General features: G+C 45.9%; 1 long non-coding RNA gene across 2 annotated transcripts in view; it reads right to left on the bottom strand.

The window, feature by feature from the left end:
* LOC140458557 (uncharacterized) overlaps nucleotides 1-13,177 on the bottom strand; it is a 108,227-nt gene that overhangs the window by 77,164 nt on the left and 17,886 nt on the right. Inside the window, exons 4-5 of one of the 2 annotated variants that reach the window (XR_011953534.1) lie at nucleotides 12,967-13,082; nucleotides 5,725-6,449 (exon numbers count right to left, since the gene is read on the bottom strand). The exons of the other annotated variant lie outside the window; for it this stretch is intronic. This is a non-coding gene — a long non-coding RNA (uncharacterized lncRNA). Of the gene's footprint in view, nucleotides 1-5,724; nucleotides 6,450-12,966; nucleotides 13,083-13,177 lie in introns of those variants that run through there. 2 annotated transcript variants of the gene reach the window in all.

Raw genomic sequence — 13,177 nt, 5'->3', positions numbered from 1 at the left:
ATGCAAGAATAATATATTTTCCTCCATTGGTTTTCTTGTAGAGACATGTTCTTTTAAAAAAATTGTCATGATTCAATGTTGTGTCACTTGTGTCAGAGTCGGCAAAATGGAGAGTGAGGGAGAAATAAATTTTTAAAAAGGAGAAATGAAAGGAACTGGCGAGCAGAGGAGCTCCAACTGTAGTGTCTCACCCTGCTAACATCTTATTGGGTGAGCTGGAACGCAGGCTAGTCAAGCAACAAGCTGACACAGTCATACGCACAGAATCATAGCTTACAATGACTGAGACACCATCGTCACCATCCCTGTATGCCCTTTCCCACCGGCAGGACATGGATGTAACTGAAATGCTGGAACATGCAGGGTAAAGGACTAAGATCTGCAGAATGTGATCAATGTGATTTATTTGACACTCCTCCAGAATATTAAACTCCAGTCCAATTTGAAAAGTTACTAGCGTCATCAGACTTTAACTACAAATGTCAGAAAAACAATTATCAGAAGGTTACAGCACAGATCGAGCCCACTTGGCCAATCCTGAGTATGTGTTGGCTGTAAACTCCCCAGGCTTTACAGCTTTTTGTACTCACAATTGAGAGCAACAATTTCAGACTGTACTCTGCCTTCTATGCTTTTATAATCTGTTTTTAACATATTTCTCTGACAGCTGTACACCTTGTTTCCTTGTTCCTTTCCCAGCCCTAACTCCATTCCCTGTGGCCTTGCGGGATGACCATTTCTGCTGTTTCATCTCTCCTGCCTTCCCCCGTGTGACAGACTGTCTTTATGTCCTTGTCTCACTCCCACCTTGCTCACAACCTGTTACATTTCTGATGGTTCCCAGATCTCTGTAACTTTCACTGCGCCCCCTGGGTCAATGGCGTGAGTTTTGAGTTCTCTTCCTCCTGAGATAATCAGAAATCTTTCCGGTTGCAGTTTCCCCCAGATTTTATTTTGAAAAGCAGAGCACTTGTGTCAGAGTCAAATATTTGTGAGCCTTCATCCACAATTCCGAGTGTTTGGATGTAATTTGTGACCCTCCCACAGATGTGTAACGTTACTGGATTGGCTATGCTAACATGGCCGCAGTGTGCAATTTATGTGGGTTGGGCTAGCCATGGTTAATGTGGGGTTATGGGGGTAGGGTGGGTGAGCAGGTCATTGCAGACACTATGGGCTGAATAGACTCTGTCTGCACCTATGGGATTCTGTGATTCTAACTAGTTGTGATTGTTGTCCCATTTTCCTCATGCCAGGTTCATTCAACTCAGATACATATGATTCTGTGGGTGCTCACTCACTCCTTCCCTTCAGTTTTACATCAATTTCACACTGTGAGGGTGGGAATGGATTTGTAAATATAAATACTCCAACCGAAACCCCTCACAGGTCAGGAACTGTTTCTGCTTCTTTTATCACTCACAAGGAACAGGAAAATAAAGGTTCAGTCACAAAGCTTACAGGAACATAGCGGTTAGAATCACCAGAAAAGGCTGAACAGCTCAAAACGCTTTTTTCAATAAAAGAGGAGGCTCAGAGACAGCCTGGGACAAGTAGAAAATTTTGTGTCTGTGTTTTCAGAGATTTGAGGTTGCAATCATTGGATTGGAAGCATGTTTCATTGCCCCAGATCATCAAAGGTGAATTTTAATGTGCATCTTTCTGTCTGTCTGAATTAACACTCAGATGGACAGGTCAATGTCTGAGTGTCTTACCAAATCCCTGATTGAATCTGCCTCCCCCACAAACTCAGGTGCCCCACCACTCACTGGGTCATGGAGAAACTCTGCCCTTACAATGAGAACCATTTTTGCTGTCACCTCTCCTCGTGCTTCTGTCTAATCCCCACTTCCCTTCATTAAATCCCAGCTGCCCCTCATCCACCCACATGGACATGTTGAAGAGCATGACAGGAGAATGGATTGAAACTGAGAGTTCAATCGCCAGAATGAAAGAGGAAGAAGGAAATAAATGGTGATTGCGGATCCCAGGGGATACAGACTCCAGGATTGGTTGCTGTGGTTCTGTTCGCCAAGCTGGGAATTTGTCTTGCAAACGTTTCGTCCCCTGTCTAGGTGACATCCTCAGTGCTTGGGAGCCTCCTGTGAAGCGCTTCTGTGCCGTTTCCTCCGGCATTTATAGTGGCCTGTCTCTGCCGCTTCCAGCTGTCAGTTCGAGCTGTCCGCTGTAGTGGCTGGTATATTGGGTCCAGGTCGATTTGTTTGTTGATAGAGGCATAGCACTCATCCACAGACTCTAGGAATTCCCTGGCTGTTCTCTGTTTGGCTTGTCCTATAATAATAGTGTTGTCCCAGTCGAATTCATGTTGTTTGTCATCTGTGTGTGGGGCTACTAAGGATAGCTGGTCGTGTCGTTTCGTGGATAGTTGGTGTTCATGGATACGGATCATTAACTGTCTTCCTGTTTGTCCTATGTAGTGTTTTGTGCTGTCCTTGCATGGGATTTTGTACACTACATGTGTTTTGTGCAGTCCTTGCATGCAAAACCATACATAGGACAAACAGGAAGACAGCTAACAATCCGTATCCATGAACACCAACTAGCCACGAAATGACACGACCAGCTATCCTTAGTAGCCACACACACAGATGACAAACAACATGAATTCGACTGGGACAGCACTATTATTATAGGACAAGCCAAACAGAGAACAGCCAGGGAATTCCTAGAGGCATGGCACTCATCCACAGACTCTATCAACAAACACATCGACCTGGACCCAATATACCGGCCACTACAGCGGACAGCTCGAACTGACAAGCAGAAGCGGCAGAGACAGGCCACTATAAATGCCGGAGGAAACGGCACAGAAGCGATTCACAGGAGGCTCCCAAGCACTGAGGATGTCACCTAGACAGGGGACGAAACGTTTGCAAGACAAATTCCCAGCTTGGCGAACAGAACCACAACAACGAGCACCCGAGCTACAAATCTTCTCCCAAACTTTGAACATCCAGGATTAGTCCTTGTGGGCATTCCTGCAGTAATACAAGACAGCATTCCATGTTGAGAGTTAAACCCGGGTGACAGGAGAGGGAGCCACTGAACATGAGCAGGTTTAGTTCAAACACAGGAGGTTTGTTCAGTCAGTAACAGTGTGTTAGACATGGAGGTGAAGTGAGCAGTGAGGGGAAATGTTACCACAAGCTGCAGATGGATCACTTTCATTGGAACAGGAGGAGGCCATTCAGCCCCTCAACCCTGCTCTGCCATTCATGATGATCATAGCTGATGTGTGACCTAATGTACAACTTTCAAAACCGTCTAATTTCATCAATAAACTGCTCTGAAACACACAAGATGAGTATTGGAAAACTAAACATCTGCAAATGCTGGGAAATCAGAAATTGCTAGAAAAATTCAGTAGGCCTGGCAGCATCTGTGGAGAGTGAACCTTTCGTGTCCAGTGACCATTCTGTTGTTTCTGTAACGAGGGGAATGCGATTGTCAATAACAAACGAGAAAACAAGAGGACATACTCAATTAGAATTAGGAATTCATTTACCCCTCCCAGCGGGACAGTCACCGACACAGTCACACTGCGGAGAGGCCGTTCACCTGCCCACGTATGGGAAGGGATTTACACGATCTTACAATCTGCTGAGGCACCAGAGATGGCACAGTGGATTTAGACCCTTCACCTGCTCCATGTGTGAGAAAGGATTCAATCAAATCTCTCACCTGCGGAGACATCAGTGCATTCCCATCGGGGAGAGGCCATTCACCTGCTCAGTGTGTGGGAAAGGATTCACTCAGTCCTCTGACCTTCTTAAACACCAGCGAGCTCACTCTGGGGAAAAGATCATTCACTTGTTCCCAGTGTGGGGGGAGTTTCACTCAAATGCAGCACCTGTGGAATCCCCAGTAAGCTCACACAGGGGGAGAGGACATTCAGATGGTCAGTGTGGGAGAGGGGATTCAGTGATTCATCCCTCCTGCTGAGACCCCAGTGAGTCCACACAGGGGGAGAGGACATTCAGATGGTCAGTGTGGGAGAGGGGATTCAGTGATTCATCCTGACTCCCTGAGTCCCCAGTGAGCCCACACAGGGGGAGGGGCCATTCAGATGGTCAGTGTGGGAGAGGGGATTCAGTGATTCATCCTGCCCCCCTGAGACCCCAGTGAGCCCACACACGGGGAGAGGACATTCAGATGGTCAGTGTGGGAGAGAGGATTCAGTGATTCATCCTGACCCCCTGAGACCCCAGTGAGCCCACACAGGGGGAGAGGACATTCAGATGGTCAGTGTGGGAGAAGGGATTCAGTGATTCATCCTCCCCCTGAGACTCCAGCGGGTTCACACTGGGTAGGAGCTGTTCACCCCTCTGTGTGACAAGGGATTTGCTGCGTCTTCAACATGATTGAGAGCCCAGTGAGTGCTCACAGGAAAGTGGTCATCCCCCTGCTCCGTGTGGACTGCAGGACTCTGATTCTGATGTTACTGTTCAGAGTCAGGAGTGGACCTTGTACATGATGACACTGTTGGAGTATTGATGTTGTTGTTAATCACATTAACTGGGCTGGAGGTGACTGAACTTACATTGCCACTTTCTGAACCTCAGGATGTCTCTCTGGGCAGTAAGTCTCCACAAACAGCAATGTGACAAGGAGCAAGGATCATCTGTTTTGATTTAAATTGTGATTGTAGCACGGCTGCTTCACAGCATCAGGCACAAGGTTGGAGTCCAGCCTTGTCCAACGCCCTGCGTGAAGTTCCCACATTCTCCCCATAATAGTAATAGTGTGGGTCCCCTCCAGGTGCTCTGGTTTCCTCCCACAGTCCAAAGATGTGCAGGTTAGGTGGATCAGTCGTGCTAACTTGTCCACAGTATCCAGGAACGTGCAGACTAGGTGGATTAGCCATGGGGAATGCAGTGTTACAGTGATAGAGTGCTCTGGGAGTGATGTGCTTCGGATGATCGGTGGGGTTTGATGGGCCAAGGCTCTCCTTCCACACTGTAGGGATTTTATTCTATGATTGAGGATAAAGGCTACACAGCAGGGTGTCCTTGGAGAAGGAGCATGTGGTGTGCATCAATGCTCTTGATGACTTTAGATAGAGGTGGGCACCGTAGGGGATACAGTACTTTATCTCCACAGCTGCCCTCTCCCCACAACTCTACTTTGATTTAGTCCCTTCTCACTCTGTCCCTTGTAATGGTTTGCTTGGCCCGTAATGGGCTTTGTTTGAAAATATTCAATTGGTTACACAAATGGTTTACTGCTGGTGATGATATGTCTAGATTAGAGTGGTGCTGGAAAAGCACAGCAGGTCAGGGGGGAGCTGGAAAATCAACGTTTTGGCGAAAGGCCTTTTCCAGCACCACCCTAATCTAGGCTCTGGTTTCCAGCATCTGCAGTCCTCACTTTTGCACTGCTGGAGATTATAGGTTAATCAAAAGCAAAATGGCGTAATGATAATTTTGATGGTGGGAAGGTTGCTGTGCTCACATTTCTGGGTCAGAGAAATGGGGAAAAAGAACACTTCACAGCTCACAGAACGAGAACTGAAAAGCAGTTAAATCAAACCAAAGGTTCAGACAGGGAGGGAATATTTCCCTGGAGTTTGAGTAGCTGGAAAGTGATAGTGTCTGGGAATAGACAGGATTGTGTTTTACAGAGGTTGAAAGCTTTAAAACTGTTATATTCAGACAGTTTACGTTATTTTCTTTAATTTTATTTGCTGTGCAAAAAGCTTTTGCAACATTTTAAAGACAAATTTACAAACCTTGTGTTAAAGATAAATGGTAAATAAAATCCATCAAACCATCCCTCACTGAAAACTGTTGTGGAAATGCAATCTCCTGGAGAATCCCTGCCCCCTTCTTCCTACCCGGGCTCCATGACTATATACATACCTGGGAGATAGCAGCAGGAGGCCATTCGGCCTTTCAATCCTGCTCCACCATTCAATGGGAAACAGCTGACCATCCAGCTCAATCTCCTGTTCCTGCTGTGTTCCAATCCCCTTTCGTGACTTTACCTTGAAGAACTATATCTAAGTCCTCATTTAGCTTCACTGCCTTTTGTTCCAGTGGCGTTGCGATGTTACTGTGTGGGTGTAGGCAGAGGTAATGTGATGGTGCTGCCTCCTGGAAGATGCACTCAGCATCCCTCATCATCCTGCAGGAACATTAATTGGGTTTCAGCAACTCGAGATAGAAACCGTTTCCAGGATATGGGCATCACTGGCTCAGCCAGCATTTATTCCCCATCTCTCGCTCCCCTTGAGAAGATGGTAGTGAGCTGCTGTCTTGTACCATTCACAGTCCTTTTGGCCCAGATAGACCGACAATGCTGTGAGGAGAGTGTTGCAGGATTTTAGCCGAGTGATTCTCCATCTTTGGTTCATCAAATGCTGGTTAACTTAATCACGATCTGCACGTGATTTTGAGATTTCAGTCTGCAAATCTTCACTATCTCACACCCTGTATAAAGGAATATGTACAGATTAGAAATTCAGAACAGACAATTCTAGTTTCTCTGGAATATCTTTTTCCCCTTTCTCCCCCCAAAGCTGTAACCCTCCAGCCCACTTACTCTCTCCCACCATTCTGACTCTACTACCCCCTAATGTACACCCTCCCCATTCTCATGGAGTTGTTGATAAACAGATCCATGCCACCACTTCCCGTCCCTGGTTAGACTCTGCACCCTTTCTGGGTTCACTTCCTTTCCCTTCAGTTGCTGCAAGTCAATAATGTAACAGCAGAATGAAACAGACGGAAACAGAAAGGGAGGTGGCAGATCCTGGACAGAAGAGGAACCTTCAGTCTGGGACAATGGATCACATCCTTCTTTGTTTCTCATTGGTCGATTCCAGTGTTATGACAAGTTGCGAATGGAACTTGGTCCCATCTGGGCGTAGTGTCACTTTGACCCCCCCAACAGATCAATACTATAGACAGATGCGTCCCTTCTCCAGCCAATCACAGTGTGAAATGCTTTCCGCGAGTTACCCGAAAGAACATGCTTCAAAACCCGCCCACATTCTGTACATGTACAGTGCTGGGTTTCCCCACACACGTGTGGTCCCTGCCTCAGGGCTTGTGGGAGATGTAGTCCCCATGAAGCCTCTGGAGACCTGTCCCTGGAAAGTGAAAGAAAGTGTGGGCTGGAGGGTGTTGTGTATCGGATATCCATTCAGACACACAGGACATGTGGGCTGTCACTGGGATTTACCGAGACATCCACTTAGACACCCGGACTTCTGACGTAAGGAATATACATTCAGCCAATTGCGGAGTGGGGAGGTTAATAATGGGGAGCAGATTTTAAGCAGAGGTGGCTCAGTGGCTCGCACTGCTGCCTCACAGCGTCAGGGACCCGGGTTTGATTCCAGCGTTAGGCAACTGTGTGGAGTTTACACATTCTCCCCATGTCTGCATGGTTTTGTTCGGTGCTCCAGTTTCCTCCCACAGTCCAAAGATGTACAGGTTAGGTGGATTGGTCATGCCAAATTGCTCACAGGGTCCATGCATGTGCTGGTTAGGCAATTAGCCATGGGAAATGCAGGGTTACAGGGAATGGGTGGGTCTGAATGGGATGCTCATCATAGGGTTGGTGTGGAGTCGATGGATGAATACCCTGTTTCTGCACTATAGGGACTCTATTCAATTCTCATGAAGAAGAATGTACTTGTCTCAATGTGTTGTGAATCTGTGGAATTCCCTATTCAAAATGCGGTGGATGCCAGGACAATGAGCCAATTTAATGAAGAGATACAGATTTTTAATTTGCAATGAGTTGAAGCGTGAGAGAGAGCAGGCGGGAAAATCCAGCTGAGACCGAGGTGAGCTCAATCATCATGGTATTAAATGGTGGAGCTGGTTCAAAGGGCTGCATTGCCTCTCCTGTGCCCAGGGCTTATCTTACGGTAATAACTGGAAAGAGGAATCCAAAACTCACCATCTTCACCAAAGGAGATTTTCAGAAACAACAGGATAGTCAGGTGGATTAGCGTTCCAAACTTAGGTAGTGAGGAAGCGTGTAGGAGATAATGATTTTGCAATTTTAAACTGAGGGGAGACAGTGATTTATGGTTTTAGACTGTGTAGTACATTCACAGCGTCCAGAATACTCTGTTGTGAATATCTATTCTGGACTTTATTACAAAGCCAAGGTCGCTGACAATGAAACCCAAAACACTCAGGAAACATTGCCTCCCCTCGTAATCTGATAAAAAGACTTGTCATTAATCTGGTTGAATTTAGAACACAGATGGAAAGCAGGAAGATTAAATCCAATCCCAAGATACTGTGCTTCAACAAAGGAGACTACAATAGGAGGAGGCAGGAGTTGGCGAATGCAGAGTGGAAGCAAAGACTTTACTGTGGGACAGTTGACAGAAAGTGGAGGAATATCAAAGTAATTTTTCAAATTTCTCAGCAAAAGTATATATCAGTGAAAAGGAAGGACTGTAGGAAAAGGAGTAATCTGCCATGTCTAAGGAAATAAGGGAGTCTATCAAATTGAAGTAGAAGGCATACAAATTGGCAAAGACCAAGGAGAAATTTGGAGATTGGAAAAACTTTAAAGACCAACAGAAAGCGAGATGGAATTGGGATAAAAAGTGATGAGTAGCTATCCCCAGGGACAGAATAGCAGTTTACCCTGCTAGAGGGAAACCTATTGTGTGGGGAAAATATGGACTCTGTAATTGTTGAAGCACAATTGTTACCATAGAGATAATCCTGATCAAGTTAAAAATCACAGCACACTCCAAAAGCTTGTACTTCCAAATAAACCTGTTGGACTATAACCTGGTGTTGCGTGATTTTTAACTTTGTCCACCCCACCCCAACCCCAGCTCCTGCACATCAGAATCCAATAAACAGCCCCACTGAAACTGAAGCACCTGTCAGGTACTTGAGGGAGCCACAGGGCCGTGGGGGAGGGGTATGTGGTTTAAGAACAAAGTGTTGAACTGAACTAGACTTTCTAACTGCCGTTGCCATGGAGATAATACTGAGAGACAGTCTCTATTCAAGGTCCCAAACCACAAAGGTTTAAGAATGGGAGTGGCACATCGGACAGGCGGGGAGTTACCTGATGCTGCCTGGAGGTGTTTTGCATGTACACTATCCAGGTAACTGCCGTGTCTCATCAATAAAGACTCAAAGAAGACCTCTCAGAGTTCTGTGCCCAGTTATTCCTATCCAGCAGGGTTCAGGAATATGAGTACACAGCAGTCAGTCTTCACAGTGGAGGATACGAAGAGCATGGCAGTAATTGATAAGGAGAATGAGGAAGGCGAGGACCAAGAAACAACCATTATCACGAAAGAGTTAGAGCTGGGTAAACAAGTCTCATTGCCCTGATGGAATACATCCCAGGATACCAACAGAGTTAGGGGGAGAAATAGCAAATGCACTTACAGTTATAGAATCCTACAGCAGAGTCAGGCCCTTTGGCCCAAAATGGCCCATGTCAATCAGAATGCCCATCCACACTAACCCCATTTCCCCACACTTGGCCCATCTGCTTCTGAAACTTTCCTATCCATGTATTTGTCCAAATGTCTTTTACGTGTTGTTAATATACCCACCTCAACCACTTCCACTGGCAGCTCATTCCATATACATATCACCTTTGTGTAGAACAGTTGCCCCTCAGGTTCCCATGTATTCTTTCTCCTCTAACTTTAACCTGATGCCCTCCAATCCTTGAGTCCCTGCGAAAAAGACCGAGTGCATTCACCTTACCCATGCCTCTCATGGTCTTATACACTTCTATAAAATATTCCGCCGCAGTTTCTTCTGCTCTAAACAAAAAAAAGTCCTCACTTATCCAACCTCTCCCTGTACCTCAGACCCCTGAACCCTGGCATCATCCTTGTAAATTTCTTCTTCACCTTTCCAGTTGAATAACTGAAACCTACACTGCACTCATCACATTTCCAGTGTTTCCTCACGGCACTGGAACCGATGTGACAACACCAATGGATTACAATCAATGATTGATAACTCACTCCATTACAACAATCCCATTTTCATAGCTTTTTCCATGATGCAGGAATCCTTTAGTCTTTCTGGTTTCATGACTAATTGTCCTCATACAAAACCAATCCGTGGCTTGACTGTTCCAGGGAAACGTGCCATGATTTTTTTAGACTTTCAAAAACCAAGTCCCCACGCTAACATGGACTTGGCTGTGTCTCAGTAATGTTTCCAGTCACACTGAGATTTGAAATATTCACCCACGGACAAAATGCAAACCTTTCCTTCCAGATGAAAAGGCCAATGATATTCAGATCAGCACGGATCAAGTAACATGAAGTTCAATTTGAATTTCTCAACTGCAAATCCCCCCTTTCAACACTCTACAGCAGAGAAAACAAAGTGCTGGAGATCCTCAGCAGGTCTGGCAGCATCTGAAATGGGGACAGATGCAGGAAACATTGCAGCCTTGAAGAAGTGTTTAGATGATCACACCAGGCCCGTGCGCTTGATGACCATTATTGATAAGGTGGGGACAGGGATCCCTTTCTGGAAGGGCCTTGGTGAGACCACACCTGGAGTACTGTTTACACCTTTGTTCCCCTTTTCCAAACAAGGCTCTCCTGGTAATTGAAAGAGAGTAAAGGAGGATCACCAGATGAGTCCTGGGATGTGAAGATAGTTAAGGACTGCAGATGCTGGAAGTCAGAGTCTGTACAATGTGGACCTGGGGAGGTGCAGCAGGTCAGGCAGCATCAGAGGAGCAGGAAGGTTGATGTTTTGGGTCAGGACCCTTTGTCAGTCTTGAGAAATAGCCCTGACCTGAAACGTCAACTTTCCAGCCCCATCGTATTCATGCTGGTCATCAAGCACCTATTTATTCTAGTCCCACGTTCTGGCACTCAGCGTGTAACCGATATTGTAGTGCATGGTGTGATCATCTAAACACTTCTTCAAGGCTGCAATGTTTCCTGCATCTGTCACCATTTCAGATGCTGACAGACTTGCTGAGGATCTCCAGCGCTTTTTGATTTTATTGTGGATTTCCACCATTTTCCTGAAGCACATAGAGTCATCGACATGTACACAGCTCCATATTTTGTTGACTCACATTCCTGGGATGTCAGGACTGATGGCTGAACAGGGACTCGATCTTAGTTTAATCCTCCTTTCCTTTGGCTTTCTGAGCTGCTAACTACATCACTAATATTCTACCTCCCATTCCCTGTCCTGAATCTGACCCTCTAAGCCTACACTTCAGTTCCGATCCCCCTGCTAGACTAGTTACAAGCTCACCAACAGAACTGGCAAAAGCCCCCAACCAGATTTGTCTCAGCTCTGCCCAGGGGTAACCGGTCAGGCTGGTATAGGTCCCACCTAACCCAGAAACAGTCCCAGTGCCTGAAGAATCAAAACCCTTCTCTGGTACACCATTTCCCCAGCCACACATCCAGCTGATCTGCCTTCTCATTCCTGCTCTCATTAGCACATGGCACTGGGAGTAAGTCTGACATTATTACACTTCAGGAGCTACATTTTAATGCATGTCTACTCTCCCTATGTCCAGCCTTCAAGCCCTCATCCCTCTGTTTAGCGATGTCCTTGGTATCTGTGTGTTGCACGACCACGGCCTGTTTACCCTCCAGCTCCAGAATGTCCTGCAGCCACTCCATGATATCATGGATCTTGGCACCAGGGAGATTACATACCATCCTGGATTCATGTCTGTGGGCACAGAAGTGCCTGGCTGTACCCTGATTATTGAATCCCCTGCCACTCTCATTCCTCTTGTTGTGATCAGCAGAGCTCTCTGTGGTGTCATGAACCTGGCTGATGCTGATTTGCCGAGGAGCCACCCCACCCATTCCCGCCCTTACAGAATCCCAAGTGATATACAGTATCTGTATGAGAAGGGGATAACAACGGGGGACTCCTGTACTCACTTCCTGAGCCTTTTACTAGATCTGATGGTCACCCATTCCCTTTCTGCCTGTGTAACCCTCACCTGCAGTGTGACTAACTCACTAAACGTGCTGTCCATAACATTCTCAGTATTGCAGATGCTCCACAGTGAGTCCACTCACAGCTCCAGCTCTGAAAAGCAGTTTCCCAGTAGCTGCAGATGGGAACCCTTGCTGCACACATAGCTGTCAGGGACACTGGAAGCGGCCCTTATTTCCCACATTGTGCAAGAGGAGCACACCACGGGTCTGAGGGCTCCCGTCACAATGTCTCTCTACATTCATCTAGTTACTCCTATTAAGAGAATTTAAATGAGTGAGTAACCTTCCTTCACTTCAAACATGTCCATTATAATAACAAAAAAAATCTTTACTTAAGCTGATATGTCATACTTTAAAAACTTAAATACTCCACAGGTATCACTGACAAATTGGCAATTCCCATTGGGAATGTGAATTTCTGAAAGGCCTGAACTAAAACAGAGTTTCAGCTTCACCTTCTCCCCGTCTCACCTCACTATTTACACCCAACTCCAAAACACTCTCATTGAGCCAAGCAGCCCTCATAGTGCAGCCCTGTCATTTTCATTGTCTGCTCACACCTACACTGTATTGTTCCAATGCACCTCAATGGGAGCTCAGACCAGCATTGCATCTTTCAATTCAGCCCTTTGTAACCCCAGAGTCAAAATGGACTTCAGCAGTTTCTGAATGAACAGACAGTTGTCAGAATCTGGAACGTTCCACCTGAAATGGTGCTGGAATTTGAGTCCACGAGAAATTTGCAGAGAATTGGAAGTAGGGAGTTTACAGATTAACATTATAAAGTGGATGATTGAGACTAAATCTGACAGTTCCTGCAAAAAGACAAGGTGTAATTTGGATAAGTCTGTGTTCTCTCTCAGGCCAATACCTCCTTCCGCAGCTACAGGGCCAAGAATTGAACACATACCCCAAGGGTGATCCAACCATGGACTTGAACATCGTTCTGCTTTTGGCTTGACAAAAATATTGAAGATATTTTCCCACATACAGAACAGACAAACCTTTCTCGTTCCACAGTTAAATGCCAATGATATTCAGATCCCGATGACTCCGCTGACTGTAGAAACTTGTTTATTGAGATCCCAGTCTCAATTATCCTCAATTAATATCCTATAAACTGAATTCACAAAACAAAGCTCAGTCAGTGCAAGATGAATAGTGAAGACAAACACTTCTCTTGGTATGTGTTTGATGTGTAAATGCTCCTCTTCA

The sequence above is a fragment of the Chiloscyllium punctatum genome, chromosome 33 (assembly GCF_047496795.1).
Source record: "Chiloscyllium punctatum isolate Juve2018m chromosome 33, sChiPun1.3, whole genome shotgun sequence".
Lineage (NCBI taxonomy): Eukaryota > Metazoa > Chordata > Chondrichthyes > Orectolobiformes > Hemiscylliidae > Chiloscyllium > Chiloscyllium punctatum.
The sequence above is the reverse complement of the archived record's forward strand: the minus strand, read 5'-3'. Positions and strand labels throughout refer to the sequence as shown.